This window comes from Paroedura picta, chromosome 2 (genome assembly GCF_049243985.1).
Source record: "Paroedura picta isolate Pp20150507F chromosome 2, Ppicta_v3.0, whole genome shotgun sequence".
NCBI lineage: Eukaryota > Metazoa > Chordata > Lepidosauria > Squamata > Gekkonidae > Paroedura > Paroedura picta.
The window spans coordinates 115,778,988-115,797,601 of NC_135370.1; positions in this window are offsets into that span (position 1 = coordinate 115,778,988).

Sequence of the window (18,614 nt, forward strand, 5' to 3'; positions counted from 1 at the left end):
GCACTGTGATAATGGGAAACCTGATGAGTGGTTGTTCTCCTCTAAAGATAACAGACACAGGAATAGCATATAATAACACTAGTTTTTGCAGAATTTCTCTACTCGGGAAAATAAAATACTCTGTACGGAGAAGGGGGAATCTTGTGTCACAACGTTTAGATAAGAGTTGAAGGGGGGCTGTGATATATGAACCCTTTATGCAGGGTCCCTTGGACAGCAAGACGAACAAACCAGTCAGTCCTAGAGAAGATCAGCCTTGACTGCTCTTTAGAAGGCCAGATCCTGAAGATGAAGCTCAAATACTTTGGCCACCTCATGAGAAGGAAGGACTCCCTGGAGAGGAGTCTAATGCTGGGAGCGATTGAGGGCAAAAGAAGAAGGGGACGACAGAGAATGACGTGGCTAGGGAATGGTAGAGAACAGGAAGGCCTGGAGGATCATTGTCCATGGGGTCACAATGGGTCGGACATGACTTCACAACTAACAACAATAACAACATGCAGGGTAAACTCATGATATGCAGTAGTACAGGTGATGTGGAATACAGGTACAATTAATAGTGAACATCTGGTACTCCACACTACCCCCCTTCACTGCTATTTTGTCTTACATTTCTCTTTTCTGCTACTATAATTATTTGTTTGACTTTGCTGCTGGCCAAAAAAAGAGAAGAATATTAACTAGTTATTTTATGGTTACTTCATACTAGTTAATCATACTAGTTAATGCAGACTACTGGTAGTTCCAGTGGCCATAGTGTAAATCACAGGATTATTCTACCTAAATGCTAACCCTACAGTGAAGATTAAAGTACTCAGGTCTCTTCCCAAAATTCCTTGGACAAGCAATTATTGTTTCAGCTTCAGTCTCTTATTATAAGTAAATGGTTAGCATTATTGTCCTACCATACAATGACTGTTATCAGCATTACTGAGGTAATGTATGAGAAATATTTTGAACACTCAAGAACTAAAGAAGAAGAGTTGGCTATTATATCCCACTTTACCCTAAGGGGTCCCAAAGTGACTTAAAATCACCTTACCTTTCTCTCCCCATAACAGGGACCTTGTGAGGCAGGTGGGGCAGAGGGAATTCTGAGAGAACTGTGACAGGCCCAAAGTCATGCAACAGGCTGAAGCAGAGGAGTGCAGAATCAAACCCAGTTCTCCAGATTACAGTCTGCTGCTCTTAATCACTACACCTAAATGTTAGACGAATGCGAAGTATTTATTTTACTAGATTCAAAGCCCATTTTATCTCTGAATAAAATGGGCACTAGAAGGGGTCTCCTTCCCGCCCCCGGCCAAGGTTCAGAGGCTTGTGCGTGGGTGGGGTGGAACAGGCCTGCGAGGTGGGTCACGGCGGCCGTGAGGCCACAGAAGCCTTTCCCTTCCCGCATGGAGTGTGGAAGGCTTGCGGGAGGCGGGTGTTTTAAGCGAGCAAGGAGCCCTACCTGCGTTGTCCGTTGGCGGGCTGGGAGCAGTCTGGAGGAGCGTGGAGGGTGGATCACTGCTGCCTCAGAGGCGGGCGGGCATGTGCCATGGCATCGCGTCCGCGGGGCAGGCATGGCGGTTGCGGTGGCGGGCCAGGTAGGGTGGTGGCGTCATTGCATGTGTGCGCTGGAGGCAGGCGGTCGTCGGGTGTCGGGGCAGTGGTGGCGGTGAAGGCCAGGGAGAGGTGGGGAAGTGGTCCACGGTAAGTGTTGGCGTGTGGACGCAGGATCGTAGCCGGGGTGCAAAGGGCGGGTGGTGGGTCAGCTGGGGACGGAGGGTGGCGGTGTGTTGGCGGCGGAGGCGGGCGGCAGCGTTCGGGGAGGGGGGTTGGAGTCGTGGCAAGTTCCTGCGTCGTCCAAGGGCAGTCGCTGGGTGAAGGGAAAGCTGTTTTCCCAGAGCCCAGCAGGGTGGGGCAAGGTTCCTCCCCGGTGGCCATCCAGTAAGGATGGCGGCTCAGGAGGTCTGAAGAGTTGGCGGCGCGGCATCTGGGAGATGGGCCAAGTGGCCAATAGGGAGGTGCGCTTTGTGCTTGGCCCTGGATTGCCACTTGACCCTGGATTGCCACTCTGAGGAGTGAAGCGGCTCCTGATTTGCTCCTCAGAGTTTTTATCCCGGACAGGGCCCGCCCTAACTCCTACCCAACAGCCCTTACTCCTTTATTTAATCCGCTCTGCAGGAGCGGATTAAAGATGGGAATCCTGTTACTGAAATAACAGCATAAAATAAACCCATATGTTTCTAAATCACTAGGATTGTCAGGCTGTCATCCTGACATCTGAAATGTAGCAGTATTTTAAGTGCCTAAAGATTAAGCAATTCACTCAAATAAGCAAGTCTCCACCAAACTGTTCCTGGATTCTTCTGAATCTCCTTCAATGAGAAACTCTTTTTTTTTAATCACAGTGAAGAGCACTCATCCATCATAGATATTTTGAGTCAACTATAGCATCTAAAATTACTAATGGAATCTAAAATTACTAAATTGTTTGATTTTAAGTACCATGATGATGCCTGGTTGAAAAAGAGAGTGAGACTTGTGAAAGTAGAGAGCTTTCTTCATCTTCAGAAAGCAGTAGATTATGAACTAAAATGGAGCACCTAAATTCTAGGGATAGAAGCCGGTGAGTTGGTGGGGGCACGGAGAGATTAGTCATTCGTTCCATTCTGATCTGAGCATATGTGAATTACATCTGCAAATACATGCTATCCATTTGTTTAACTGGCAGTATTGCAGATAGTTGATAATTAATGTTAACTGTTGCTGATTGTCTATATGTTGCCAGTTGTTACCAGTTTCTTATTAATTGCTGTTTTTAAAGCAATTGAAGTTTATCCAAGGCTCATGAAACAGGCTATAGAGGATACAATAAATGATATGCCTTTAAAAAAAAACCCTCATATCTTAACAGCACAGTGCTTAACCCTATATTTAAATGGTTTAGGTAACCAATCCAAGCCTACTCTGGTGTAACTCTGAGATATGTCAACTATTGTGGAGTACAGTAGTGCCAAGTTGTATTGGCACTGGCAAAGAAATGGGTGATATCAACGATGCAGCATGGAAGAAGCAACATGAAACAACCCTCTCTATCCTACTCCTCACCTCCAAAGCTGGCATAATGTTATGCTAGCAACAATTCAATTATAACTGGAAACACTACTGTGGCAGTAGGGAAGAAAGAAAAAAAATAAAACTGTCTCTTCCCATTTTGGTCTCCCAACATACCTCAAAGGCATGACACAGCTTAGGATGCCAATTAAATTTGCAGCCAATTGTCACTCTTCCAAGCACTATATAAACCCTAGCCAGAAGATCTATACTTCAGATAATAGGATACACAGAATAGGACAGTATTTTCCTTGATTCACACATCAGGCAAACTTAGAGGATACATGGAGGGACTCTGTTGATGGGAAATGACACACTGAACAAAGCAGAGGACTCTGCACAAGTGGCCTAGGATAAGAATTAACATTGTTATAGCATTTTAAGATTGCTCTGCTCAAAACCCTCACAAAGGTGCTCCACCTCAAGACACATACACCAGGCATACACCAGCCATGGAGCTTCTCAGCTTGTAGGAGGACACAGTGCCATGGTTCCACAACTCCTCTGGGAAAGGATCCAGAGGATGAGGCCCTGGCCCTGCGGTCATGGATACTCCTCCCAGGTGGTCAAACAAGCCAGCCTCTGGTTCCCACACAGTTGGGGTCAGGCCGCCGGCTGCTGCTGCCCTGTGTGCTCCCTGTGTTCTGTAATGTGACTGCATTGCAGGAACCTCTGGTGGGATGGCCACTGCTGTGGTGAGGGAGGCTGAGCTCTGGGCAGCTCTCTGTGGGGGGGTTCCCTGCCTCTGCTTCTCCCTGCCGCCCCGCTCTCCAGGATGTGACTGGCACCCAGAAGACATCCTCATCCTTTTCTTTTTGTTCTCTCTTCTTTTTTAAGTAGGTGTAGCCAAAGTCCAAATGCTCCAGACAGGCTTTTCTCTACCTGACAGCTCTGCACAGACTGCTCTGGCTCCGTGTACACTATGTGTTCACCCATGTACATGGTAGCCTTAACCTGGGGAGTGGGGAGAAGAGGCTGAGTGACATTGGGCAGCCCAATATATAGGCACCCAACCCCTGCCCCTGGCATTCCTGCCCCACCCCAGCCTGCATTACAAAGGCAGTGGGGGCTACCAGGACACATAATCTTCTCCTGCCATCTTCTCCCAACCTCCAGAGTCCAGACCACAGCAGCAATTTTACCTCCAGTAAGTCTCGGGCATTCTTTTTATAGGTAGTATAGTGCTGTTCTCTTTGCTTAGGATGTTTGCTTAGCTGGCTTTGCGTAGGGCAACCACAATTGTTGGGAGAGGTATTAATTCAAATGATTGAATTAATAAAGAAATAGAAAACACTGATAGAACTCTTTATTATAGATCACGTGTGTTTGAACCTCTATGGTCAGTCGGTCAGTCAGTTGTTCCTTCATTCTCTCCCTCTCTATTTCTGTTATCAAGTTGCAACCCATTTAGGGTGACCCCATAGGGTTTTCTAGACAAGAGACTTTCAGAGATGATTTGCCATTGTTTGTGTAATTCCTGGTTGGTATCCCGTCCAAATAACAACTAGGGCCAAGCCTACTGAGCTTTCAAGATCTGATGAGAACTGACAAGCTTGTCCTGTGCAGGTCAGATCCAAACATAATTAGTATCCCCCTTACAATTAACTCCAATGGGATTAAAACAAGTTAAGATAAAACTCGCCCACTAGCACAGTAATTAAAAAAAAAGAAATTGAAAAACATGAAAACCAATATCAGAAGACATTCATCATAGGAACACTGATGTTTTCTGTTCACTTTTGAAATTTAACAGGAAATCAACCATATTTCTCCCTCACTCTTACAACCAATATGGACAATTTCTTACCAATCTCTACTTTTAGTTTTAGGGGTACCCAGCCACTTTCAGCATCCCCAGGAACATTGGAGGTGCATCAAGGGGTGGTTGTGAATTATGTCCAGGCAAACCACCAAAAACATTGTTAGAGATTGTAAGCCAACCCATCATTACACTGATTAAATTAACACCATTTTGCATTACTATACCTTTCTCCAGGGAGAGAAGGTAACATGGTATATCTTGACATCTTGATATCTCAGAAATTAAACAAGGTTGGCACTTGGAAGATACACCATTGAGGAAGACTCTGCAGAGGATGTCAATGGTAAAGTCAGTTTTGCTTTTCACCTGCCTTGAGCCCATTGTTGGGGTTGCCATAAATTGGCTAAGACATAGAATCATAGAATCATAGAGTTGGAAGGGGCCATACAGACCATCTAGTCCAACCCCCTGCTCAACGCAGGATCAGCCCAAAGCATCCTAAAGCATCCAAGAAAAGTGTGTATCCAACCTTTGCTTGAAGACTTCCAGTGAGGGGGAGCTCACCACCTCCTTAGGCAGCCTATTCCACTGCTGAACTACTCTGACTCTGAAATTTTTTTTCCTGATATCTAGCCTATATCGTTGTACTTGTAGTTTAAACCCATTACTGCATGTCCTCTCCTCTGCAGCCAACGGGAACAGCATCCTGCCCTCCTCCAAATGACAACCTTTCAAATATTTAAAGAGGGCTATCATGACCCCTCTCAACCTCCTTTTCTCCAGGCTGAACATTCCTAAGTCCCTCAACCTATCTTCATAGGGCTTGGTCCCTTGGCCCCAGATCATCTTCATCACTCTCCTCTGTATCCTTTCAATTTTATCTATGCTCTTCTTGAAGTGAGGCCTCCAGACATGACAGCACTTTACTTACACATGCACACAGACATCTTCCTCTGTGTTCCTAGGAAGCTACTTCTATAACAAAGAGAAACAGTTCTTGCACAGAAATTCAGGCACAGATAGCTCTGAGTCTAACACCAGTGTTGTGGAGCAAAAACATTGGCACAATCACTTCTTGGGAGCCCAGAGATGACAGGGAATTGAGGTACCCTAAAGTGCCATGTCTTATAGATGTCATAGAAGAAGAAGAAAATGAGTTGGTTTTTATACTCCACTTTTCACTGCCCAAAGGAGTCTCAAAGCAGTTTACAATTAACTTTCCTTCCTCTCCATACAACAGACACTATGTGAGGTAAAAAGAGATCTGAGAGAAACCACTCTGTGAGAACAGCTCTCACAGCTTTCAAAGGCCACCCAGCTGGCTGCATGTGGAGGAGCAGGGAATCAAACCTGACTTGACGGATTAGAAGCCACTGTTCTTAATCACTATGTTAAGCTGGATCTTAATATATAATGGTAAGCATAAGCAAGGGGATACATTCCAACCCACTTGCCTTGGAAACAAGTTGGCCTGACACATAATCATCCTATAGCATACATATGAGGAAAAGGATACTAAAGGGGGCACGTTTACCTGCTTGCATCATAGGAAAGTTCTGCTGGAGCAACACAGCACTTGTCATCCAATATTGTCTTCTGCTTCTTGCTATTTGTTTGTTGAATAAATTTTGATTCTACTAAGAGCTTTCTTTGTATGTGTATGTGGAAACAGAGCTTTGCCAAAGGTGGGAAAGATCCAGGTGCCTCCTCTTGGAGAAACCTGATCACTTTCTCCTAGACAGGCAGGTCAGTCTTCTAGAATTAGTCTGGAGTCCTTTGGGTATTTTATACCATTATATCAACACATAAACCAACACCCTAGAAACTCTATTGTATGGCATGTAGACTGATGTCACACTCACTCCCCATTGTTCTCCCACCAGTTCTGAAGGTGAAGGGGGACAGCTTTGGTAGAGAATACTCACTGGAAGTGGGCATATAGTATATGGCACCTCTAGTTACCATGGAATAAATGGGCATAACAATTGCACCTGTAATGTTGGTCTGGGAACTCTAAGTCTGTGTAGGCATAAGTGTACTTGGAAGCAGTACCTTAGAAAGGACAAGGAGATAGTTCTAATTTAAGGATTCACTTTATTGACTACAAGATAGATAAAAAGTGGAAAAGAAGCAAATTTATTGCTAATGCTAGCAATAAAACAGCTTGCTATATAAGCAAGAAAAGTATTGTTAGTTTAAGGAGCCAGCTTTAATAAAAGATTTCTAAGTGGGTCCCAGCACAGATCTTAAAACTGTTACAAGAGAAAAACAGTCAACACTCTCAGAACACACACACAGAGAGAGAGAGAGAGAGAGAGAGAGAGAGAGACAGAGACAGAGACAGAGACAGAGACAGAGACAGAGACAGAGACAGAGACAGGGAGACAGAGAGAACCAACCCAAAAACTCAAATGTACAATGCCACCACTCACTGGTAGGAATGATTATATAAACACATCTGTTGGAAAAGAAACTTGGAAGTATGGCTAACAGCCAGTGAGGGTTTTGGGGAAGGCAGGTGAATGCACGATTGTTGCAGCAGTGTTACATCACTTTCTGGGAAAATGTAGAGATGTCATTCTGCCTCTCTAAAAATGACCAGCTATATTACAGAGTTTCCGACAATTCCTAAAGAGGCATGATGTCACTTCCAGGTCTTCCATCGCAGAGATGTAATGGCATTGTGCCAAAAGCATTTTTTTCCACTTTATTTTCTGCCACCAGCTTCTGAAGCAATAGTATTGAATGACGGCTGGGGACAGTAGTCTCCTGATCTTGGCAGTGAAGTGAAATCCCTTGTTTGAAGGCATCCTTTTATATAGTAGCATGTGGAGGATATCCAGAAAAGAAGGAAGGTGAGAACAAATTAGCTGAACATTGGGGAAGGGGGTGAAACTGTCCAAAGTAAAGTTGCTGGCAGAGGAATTTCAAGAATTGAATAAGACTGAGTCGATAGGAGAAGGGAGGGCAAGCAGGAAGGGGGTGCTCCAAAGCAGGTACTTATAGCGAGAGCAGTCTGAGGAAGTTAGTGAATCACTAAAACAGCAGAGAATAAGATAAAGATGGACTGACAAAACTAACTAATGCTGGCAGCAGGGGAAGTTTGGAAGGAAAGAAGAGTAAGTTAATGAGAGGAAGCAAAAAGAATTGGCAAAGTTGGAGTTCTTGAGAAAAAAATTCAGAGACTGAAGGGTAGGGAGCATAGAAGGGACTCATCAAAACAGGTTCTCTAGAGTGAAGGCATAGAATGCTATCCCACCTTCCTGCACAAAAAAATGGCCCATTCAGCCCCATGGTGCCACAAAATGCCATGAAATGCTGCAAAATGCAATGGAGCTGGGTGAGGCGTTTTCTGTGATAACAGCTGCTTCTATATTTTGCTATTTAAATTAGGAAGAGAGTTTGACTGCCCTACCTGGTGGCTTAGGAAAGGAATCCTCCCAGTTGTTTATGAATTGGTTTGGAGACAGAGCACAGGCATCAATCATCCTGACATTTTGTTTGGAGTTGCTTTCAGAAAGTCAATAGACAAGGCTTCTGTCATAGAGTTTCTTGACAGTCCTAGAAGGGTTTCCCATATGGGTGGGAGTTAATTAATTTTCATATATTTTTAAAATTTGTTAAATATTTATTGGGTGTTATGACCATATATGTTCATGTCGACCCACCCATCCCCGCCTCCCAAAATGGCCAATGATGAGCCTGGAGGAGGTGGGAAGGGGAGGGGTCCTAGGTAAGTGTTTATACAGTTAAGCTTCCCAACCATATTCTTCAGAATTTTGCCACTTCAAGGATTTCTCGAAACCTAAGGAATGTTTCAGGGGTAAAAAAGTTGAGAAAGTTTTTACTCAGTTCCCTGTTTCTTTTAAAGCATATCAAAATGGAGTTGGTTTCTATACCTTCGATTTGTTGGATTCCGGAATGCATTCTGATGTTAACACTAGATTTCAGAAACAGATTAAAAAATAAGACATTTGGGCTCATGGAAGTAGATTCAAGTAGAGGTAAATATCTCTAAGCTTTTTTCAAATTCATGTTTTTGGGTTGTTTTGATTTCGATGTTTTAAACTTTTCATTATTTATTTAAAATACTTACATTGGCTTGTCTTTTTATATAGATTTGTCATATTTTATTGAACAATAAACTGCTACATGAACTCTCATAGACTGGGAGGAAAGGATAGAAATTTTAGAAACAAATGTATCACGTTTTTACACTCCCACTATGTATGACATTCCAGATTCCTACACATATGGAGATTTTTAAATGACATAATTCTAGTCTCCTGTATGCATTCTGAAGTGGTAAAGAAGCTCAATCAGACTGACATATGCCACTTTAAAATGTGAAACTAAAGAGTCCCTCAAACTTAGAGTCACCCTAAAAATATAATTTTCTCCTTCTTGTATCTCATGTAGAAGACCAGGTTGGCACCACTGGAAATTTGAAAATAGTTCTTAGCTAAGTGTCACAAACACACAATACACAATGGCAGAGCTATTAGTCATTCTTTTTGTATCATGTATGTCCGAGTTAATTAGATTTGTTCCATAGATATTACAGGACACACTACAATGTGTGATGTGTGGTGTTGCTGTTGCTGATATAAATATACATAATTATCAGCGTGGCCAAATCTATGAATATTTAAGTCCAGATAATGGAATTTGATCATATGAATTTCATTAAATCAGAAAACATCAAGCAGTTTATTGTTTTCATCTGTGACTATTTTTATTTTACATCTGATCATTATGACTAGTGCTAAGGCAAAAAGACTCAATGTTGCAAAAAGATTCAATGAATCCTAAGTAAATCTTGAAACTAAGTTGAAAATGTCAGAGTCCAAACCATATTACAAGCAAGTTAGGATGCCACACATGTAATAGAATCAATAAACCATTATGTTTAGTCTTCTCCACAAACCACAGCAACAAAATTAACAGATCAGAATCATGAGGTTAGATCTAAACGAAGCACTATCACTGTCTGGAATAGTGATTGATTCAAGCTATTCTTCCTTTCTGTGGGTTTAACCTGGGTTTATATGATCAATCAAGATAAATATCACTTGCGTTGTTTTTTCCCTTCCAGTCAGAATTGTATGGAATAGATCCATGTGCTTTAATAGCCTGAAATATACAAGCCAATTGTTTTATACATTCATTTCAGATGGATAAGGTTACAATGATTGACTTGCAGGAGGACATTTTGGGCTGGAATATGATAGGACACACCCATGTCGGGATAAACAAGGCCATAGCTTTTATTACCTCCCTATGGGAGTGTTGGCTCAGCATGGGAGAGGAAGCGTGACACAGCAGTCAGCAGACAGCACCACAACCCACAGAGTCCAGAGTCCAGAGGCAACCTGGGGACCTGCACCATTCCCAGCCAGGAGAGTAGATTCCCTTGCCTACTGAAGTCCACCCTAAGAGAAGCAACCAATGTGGGGTACCTAATGGGCATCCACCTCATTTAGCTGTCCCCAGGCTGCCTGGCTAAATGAGCCCCTGGTCTCCCAGCCAGGTGAGCCATACTTGTTTACATGCCACCACTTATGGAGGTCCTGAACCCCATGGAGTCTGATCGCACACCAAACTCCCTGCCAACAGGCTCCATCTCATGTGAGCCCGCAACAGTGACAAAATATTAACAGAGAACATCCACCTCAAACATTGACATAGGGTGGGAGGGTGGGAAGCTGCTCTGCAGCGTCCTAGAGAAGAGGCTGGGACCTGCATAGGTGGCCCCTTTATAGGTGCTGTGGTCCTGCCTCTCTGTTTTACTGCAAGCACGCAGTGCACCAGGGCCACTGGGGCAGTAGCGTCCACCTCCAGACAGCCCTCCGCAGCATCAACCAGCAGCTGTGGGGAGTCTTTGCCGCACATTATAAGTGGCTGAAATGTCAACACAATGCAATCAGTGTATTCATGATTCAAAATGTATTGAAATCTGCAAGGTGAATTTAGTGTATAGTATTGAACCAATCTGGTAATTTCTCCTTTTTTAAGGGGACCCAGTCTTCACCTAGGTTCTCCAATTCTCTAAGACATCCATAGGAGATTTAGCTCAACCCTGCTAGATGTCTCTTGATCTCTTTTCTTGTTTCCTTTCTGCCTGTAGGCTATAGTCATGACCCCGAGCAATAGGTTCCAGTGTTTTCCCAATGCTTCCTCACAAGCTGCCCATTTCCAGTGATATAGGCTTTCTGTGGTAACTACCACAAAATTTGCAAAGCCACTATGGTGCTGCATCTCTCATCTCCTGATTGCTAATGCTCTCTGAACGATTTGTGTTCTCCAGACCACCAGTCCTTTCAGGACTGTCAAAGTTCCACTAATGTAACTTCTGGTTTAATTATCCTATCCACCTAGAGAGTCCTGTTTGGGTAGGAAAACAGCAAGACATTTTTTAAGTAAAATTAAATTGTTTAGCCAGTTGTAGCACCAATTCTTTGTTGCAGAAGAAGGTTGGGCTTTGCATATCTAGCAATTGTCTTTAATCACTGTATTTTAATTATTGTGCGATGTGGTTTTATTATTGTAAACGAACCCATTATGGGGGAAAGCAGTATAGAAATTAAATAATAATAATAATAATAATAATAATAATAATAATAATAATAATAATAATAATAATAATAATAATAATAATAATAATAAAGGAATAAAAGTATGATGCTGGATAATTCCAATGAACTTTTTTTCAAATGTTAAAAGCTGTTCTTGCTTCTCTTTTCTTTTTGTTAAGCAAGCTCAACTCCTAAAGGAGATATGAAAGGATACTGTATTTTTTAGCTATTAAAAATCATTGGAGACATCCAATCATATTGCAGTTCAACTTTGTTCATACTGGTTTTCAAGCTGTACAATTTTCTTGGCTTTTGATCTGACACTTTTGCACATGAGATCGATGAACGCCATCAAGCAAAAGAATGGTCTGGTGGAAAAAGCAACTAGTAAGATGATTTCCAATAAAGAAGCAAATAAAGAACCCTTAGATTTTCCATCAAATATTTTCTACTATACTTATTTTGGGCTTTATTGTTAAACTCTTACACATTCTCCTCTTTTGCAATGTATGCCACTATGTATAGTTGCTCAATTTATATTTCCTGTAATTATTGTAAGACTGAAATGACTTTAACTTTAAAAAATGCCTCTTTTTCTGCTTTGCAAACTTGCAATTTTGTGGGAATTTCTATCATCTCGTAGTAACATTTCTTTGCATTTCTGCACTGAGAATTGCCCTTTTAGTTCTTATGTTGGTGTGACTTTTTCCTTGCAGTGCTGTTTATTTCTGCCCATCAATTCACAGCCATGATTTTGGCAGGTGTAAGCAACTTCCACAAAACACAGGTGCTTGTGCTGGCAGCTCTCCTCCTGCAAGGGGCATTCAGTCATATGTTATTTGCACCTGTGAAATAGTTCTACAGTCAGATAGCTCCCATGAATATAATTACTATGCTCTGCTTCAAAAACCCAACATAAAATAGATCATATTGATAGTGGATAGTGTTCCAGTAGCTTTTATTTGTCCACCAATCCTCATTTCCTTCTTAGCTTTCTCTCATGTGGACTCAGATCACTGATTTTGGTCCTAGTTAGAGCTTGTTGAATTTGTTCCAAAATGACTGTAGTTGGAAACTTTGTTTTTACAAGCTGCATTTTAAAACCTAAGCCAGGCACATTAATTCAAACCCTTTCAGATTGATCTTACTGTCAGAAGATGAAAATTCATGTGTATTTTATTTTATCACATTCACACCCCACCTTTCTCTACCATGGGCTTACATCATCCTCTTCTCATCCATTTTACTCTCACAAGAATCCTTTAGTTAGGCCTGGTCCAAGGTTGTTCAGCAGCATTCCCTGGCAGGGTGGGCATTTATCTTTTCAATGTTGTAATATCAGACTTTTTAGCTGGAGGAAAGGCACAGGTCCATTTCCATTGGCCATCAGTTAGCCTCTAAAAATGGGCAGATATTTTCAAAGCATAGAAGCATCTCCTACAATCACTGAACATTCTAGTACAACATTGCTATAACTAAAAAATTCTTTTCAGAAAAAAAACCTGAATGACTGGGATGTTTATGGGATGTGTCCTGTGCATTATGCCTGCAGTTACACATTTTAGTTAATCCTTTGCTAAAGATTCACTGTGGTGTCCGGTATATCCCCCCCCCCCCAATTTTTTTTCACTGAATAGTTTCAACTTAAGATCCATGGAGAGTGCAAGCTAAACTATAAAGCCATATCCCACTGTTTTAGCAAAACAAGGTGATCTAGCTCCATGTTCCACCCATTCCTGAGACTATAATATTTAATAATGAACATCAAATATTCATTAACAATACTGTTGATTGTGTTTCCTGCATCAACTCAATTAGCATTTCCAGGAACAAAGGGGAATCGGAGACTCTGTGTGCCACATATTTAGATGCCAACAGATGTTCTAATTGTAAACATTGCCATTCAGCAGAAGTTGAGAATTTTTATCTGGATCTCAGCAGAGAAATTGACAAAAAAATTATCTTGATGTTCAATGTAAAAATGCCCATATTGATCCAAGCCTTCTAAAAAATAATATTTCCAATTTTTAAGTCTCAATTGACCCATATTGTTAATTTAGCATGCCTAAATGGATCAAATTGATATTGCCATGATATTGTCATTGCACACACAAGCAAAGAGTGAAACAAATAGGTTACCATTAGAGATCTTTCACTATAATGATTATCATAACCTTCCATCAGCAATAACATGCTGTATTTTGGAACAAAAAATAGCAAAACAACAACATGCTGGCCGAACGAACAGGAGCAATGAAGAACAAGCTCCTTCAAGGTTCACAAGTAACAGTATTGTGAACCTTGAATAAAGTGTAGTTCCTTATGCCATCATTGGCTTGTTCTTCATTGCTCCAGTATTTTGGAACAAGACATATCTGAGCAGTTTTAAAAATCAACGACATGTAAAGTGGTTAATCTGACCTTAATCTGACATGGATGTGAGCAAAGTGGATCACCATAGCCAGGACACACTTTTCAAGGAATGACCATATTTCCTAGTTGAGCTGTTATGGGGTGAATGTATCCAATGAATAAATAAATATATTATATATAGAATATTTAATATATAATTTAGTCTGAATAATAATCTGAAGTGAAAAACAGGGGGATCTAATATTACCTCAAAAGTATTTGGTCCCAAAACATAACAGGCACAATCTTTGGTATCAAGAGATTTAGTATCATGTGTGGAATTGAATTTTCCTGAAGAACTAGTTATCTCCTACTTTAGTGATACCTAGATGGATTTTATTGTGGAACCATATTTAAAAAGCCAGTATATTTGTTTCCTCACCAATCTCTTGAAAATCTGACATTTATATCAAGCTACTTAAGGCAGCAGAAATGCTTTCTGAAGCTGTCTGCCCATGAGGCTGGGAGTTCGATCCCAGCAGCCGGCTCAAGGTTGACTCAGCCTTCCATCCTTCCGAGATGGGTAAAATGAGTACCCAGCTTGCTGCTGGGGGGTAAATGGTAATGACTGGGGAAGGCACTGGCAAACCACCCCGTATTGAGTCTGCCATGAAAACACTGGAGGGCGTCATCCCAAGAGTCAGACATGACTTGGTGCTTGCACAGGGGATACTTTTACCTTTACCTTTACTTCTTGCAAGGTAAAACCTAGGATTCCTGATAATGGGCACTGAAGAAAAAGTAAGCTCTGCCTTGATTGGTGAAATTTATCTGAGTGCTTGCTTGACATAAACAGAGGCTTTTTCAATGTAGGCCATTCTTCTCAGTTGGACTGGGAGATTCTTGCCTTCTACATTTTATCACAAAGTAAAATCATGATATCAAAGCACTGCATTTGTAATTCCAGTTATTCTCCCACAACTTTAGGCTTGTGCATTCCTCTTGTTATTATCTGTTTTTAATTAATTCTGTAATTGACTTGCAGGAGGGCATTTGGGGTTGAAATAAGATTTGACACACTGTTGTTGGATATAAACAAGGTGGCCTGCCTAGAAAAGGTGTCATGCCAAATTGAACACTCTAGTTAGTGTCCCATTACTCCTGGAACTGGAATCTGAGCAGCCCAGAGCCCCCTGTGGTGTGTGGGAAAGAGGTGATAACTTGCTACAAATTTGCAGCCAACTCTTCCTGCAAGGCTGACCTGACCAGACAGTCTCCTGGACAACTAAAGACCAAGGCTACTTCACTCTAAGACTCCAAGGCAGTCAAGGCCAACTAGATAGATTGTGTGTGTGTGTGTGTGTGTGTGTGTGTGTGTGTGTGTGTGTGTGTGTGTGTGTGAAGGGGTATGCAGTACTGAGCTGTGGAGCAGTCTGCCATTGCCCCCACCATATAGGAACAGCATTGGTATCAAGGTGACAGGGAGCTGATCTGTACTTATAGAATCATAGAACCATAGAATCACAGAGTTGGAAGGGACCTCATGGGTCATCTAGTCTTGCATAGATGCGAAGCCGGGGATTTCTGCTGAGTGGGTTGAAGAGGTCCCAGAATTGGCAATGGTCTGCCAGACACTGAACCACCTGTAGTCTTTTGCAACTGAGAATATATTTCCAGATGAATGCTCCACTTGAGCATCTTACCTTGTGGGTGCCTTCTCTTTCTTCCAAGCCAAAGGGTCCCACCTTCCTCTAGGGTGTTGCATCTTGCATCCCATGTATGGCAGGCCCTGTGCTGCTGCCACTTGTAGGGAGCCTCTTGTTATTTGTGCTCACATCCACACCACAATCACTTCCATGTTTGACCTGTAATGAGACCCCCCCCTTGCCAGTGTGCTCACAGCCACACCAAAAGTACTTCCATGCTGGACAATTAATGAGACAACCCCCCCCCCCCAGTCCCGCTTGCCACTGTGGTCCATTGGCCATGCATAACTGGAGATTGGCTGCACCGTGAAGTGTAGCTGGGTGATCAATACTGACAACCATCTGTGTAAGGCATGTCCTACCCTGAAGCCATTAGGTGATGCCCACCCACTGACATGTTGACAGATCTGGCCACCGGGGTAGCCCTCTGTTTTTGATGCCAATACTTTCCTCCCTTGGGACAGCTTTCTAGTCAGTGTCCCCTGGCATCTGACTCCTGTGGAGCCAGGTCTTTCTTGCACCTTGTGCCCTGCCCGTCTCCACCAGCAGCTTACCTGCAATTAACCTGAAAATCTTGCCAGAGCTTAGTGGCACTCCCAACTGCTTCTGCCCACTTGCCTGTATGCCCTGATGTGTCTCTGCTGCCTGTAGGTATGGCAATAGTGTAGACTTGGGATCCTGCCACTGAGCAATCAGCAGCCAAGCAACAGCTTATGGACACCCACTTTTCCAGTCCACCAGGGGTGGGATAGGGCCTCAGCTCACCAGGGGGGATACTGGACTCAACTGCAGAATGCATATAAATCAGCCTTGAACAAGGACCCAGAGGGTCAGCCATGATTAATTTGATGAGCAGTGGCTTTCAGGGGTCTGGGGTGGGTATCCTCTACTTCCCCCACTGCCAGACCTTATAGCAGGATAGAGCCTGGGGGCCTCCGTATGACCAGAAGCTGCTCATTCCCTATATAACTTGCAGTCAAAGAAAATGAAGGTGGGGATGGGGGAGGGAGTGAGCCCAGGGTCACCACCACACTGAGGGAAGTCTGGCTAGAAGGCAGCTTGTCTCCCTGGCTCCACTACCAGGCCTCTGCAAGCCCCGAGGCTGGGAAGTTGCGCATGATGCTCATTGCGTGTTGGGACTGTCTAGCCTGCCTTGGAATTCCTTTTATTGCAAATATGCAAGCTGTTCAGGTGGTGGGTCTGGATCCATGGTCGAAGCTCTCAAAATGTCCTAATCTTTGGTAAGCTACTGTCTGAACAGTTTCATGGATGCCATGCTGGCCAACATTCATAAAGATGTGCACAGAAGAGACAGAAGAGACTGAACTGGCAATCATTTGGACAGGAATCACAACATTCATAGGCTTTCCTAACATAATGGGGGTTGTGGCTTTTGCCCACATTACCCTCATTGCCCATTGAGAGGAGCCACAGGTGTACCGAAGCCACCGCAACAGCCTGGGATTTCAAGTGCCCTGAGACCACCAGGGCCTATTACCGCCCTGTCTTGCATCTTGTGTTTCTGGAGAGGGTGATTGAAAGGGACTAGTTCTTAGCATCCTAGGATGAGGATTTGGTTCTTGACCCTTTCCTGTCTGGCTTACAGCCTGTTGAAATTGGAGACAATTCTAGTTTCCCTGGTGGACTATCTATGGCAGCAGTTGGATGGAGGCGGTTCAGCTGCAAGCCCCTGTGCAGCCACATGTTATACTCAGCCAGCCTGCACAAGGGAATGCAGAAGATGGAAACAAAATAAAGGCAGAAAGGACTTTCCAAAGCCCCCAACATGGTTTTTAGTTCTGCATTTTATATTTGTTTTGTTCCTCTGATAAGGGTTATGGGCAACAGTGACTTCAGAGCCAGAAATTCCCACATTCTGTGAACAGCAAATATCCCACTTCATCTTAACATGAATTTATTCCTGCTGGCAAAGGACATCTGCAGAACCAGAATTTTTCTATGGATATTCAATCACATCAGGACATGGATGCACATCTGTATGGTTGGCTGATCCTTCCACAGTGCAGTCTTGTGTTCCCACATCACAAAGATGGATGATCTGAAGATACTGGGACCTAGGGTGAAATAGAAATGGCTGCAACTTGATACACCACCTGCAGCAACCACTTTTTTTTTGTTATGGTTATTAATTTTGCCAAGGGCACCATTCAGAAGGGTAACAGATGGAAAGGCCATGGCATTAATCCTGTTTGCAGATAGCCCCTATAAAGCCTGAACTGCACAACATTCTTTCTTTTTCTCTTCATTAGCATACCCAAATTGAACCAAGGTTGATTGGATCACTTGATCCTTTCAGACACTCATAGTGCTAGACCAGGCTTCCTCAACCAGGGTTTTGTGAAATTTGGGAGTATCTTGATGTTCCTGGACGTTCCTTAATAGGTAGGAGTTTTTAATATATATATATATAAAATGTGTTAAACATTTATCAGGTGATATGCCCCCCCTCCCAAAAGGGCCAATGATGGGCCTAGAGAGTGTGGGAAGGGGAGGGGCCCTGAGTGGGCGTGTACACAGCTATTATGGCTTCAAAAGATCACCTTAGGAAATACCCATAAAATACAGTATTTTGGGGGTTATTTTCTCATCTTGGATATAACTGAATAAACATCCCCAAAAGTTTCCCACTGCAAAGTATTTGTTATTTTAGCTGAGTAAACAATATTTTATATATTTTGTGATGTGGGCTAAACTCTTCATACAAATAAAAGAGAAGGAAAAAAACTTCTCCCTAAAAAGACAGGGTGAATAACAAACAAAAACAACAAAGCCTTTGGAGACAACAAAAAAAAAGCAATAGCAATGACAGATCTGTAGCAAGTAACTGTTAGAATTAGAAGTCATCTACATAAAAAATGCTTGCTAATTGCAATTAGAGGCAAAGAATGATCTCAACAGATGCTGTGTAACAAATTTCAACTCATTCCAATTATTTGGTTGCTCATTACACCTGTAAGCATATTACATTGCTTGTTTCAGAAATCTGTAAAGCTGTTAAGAGAAAATTCATCACCACATTTGGCTTTTCTGGGACAGACATCAAGACTCTAAGCTGACTCTGCAATGATGGCAAATACTTTCTTGCTAATTACATAT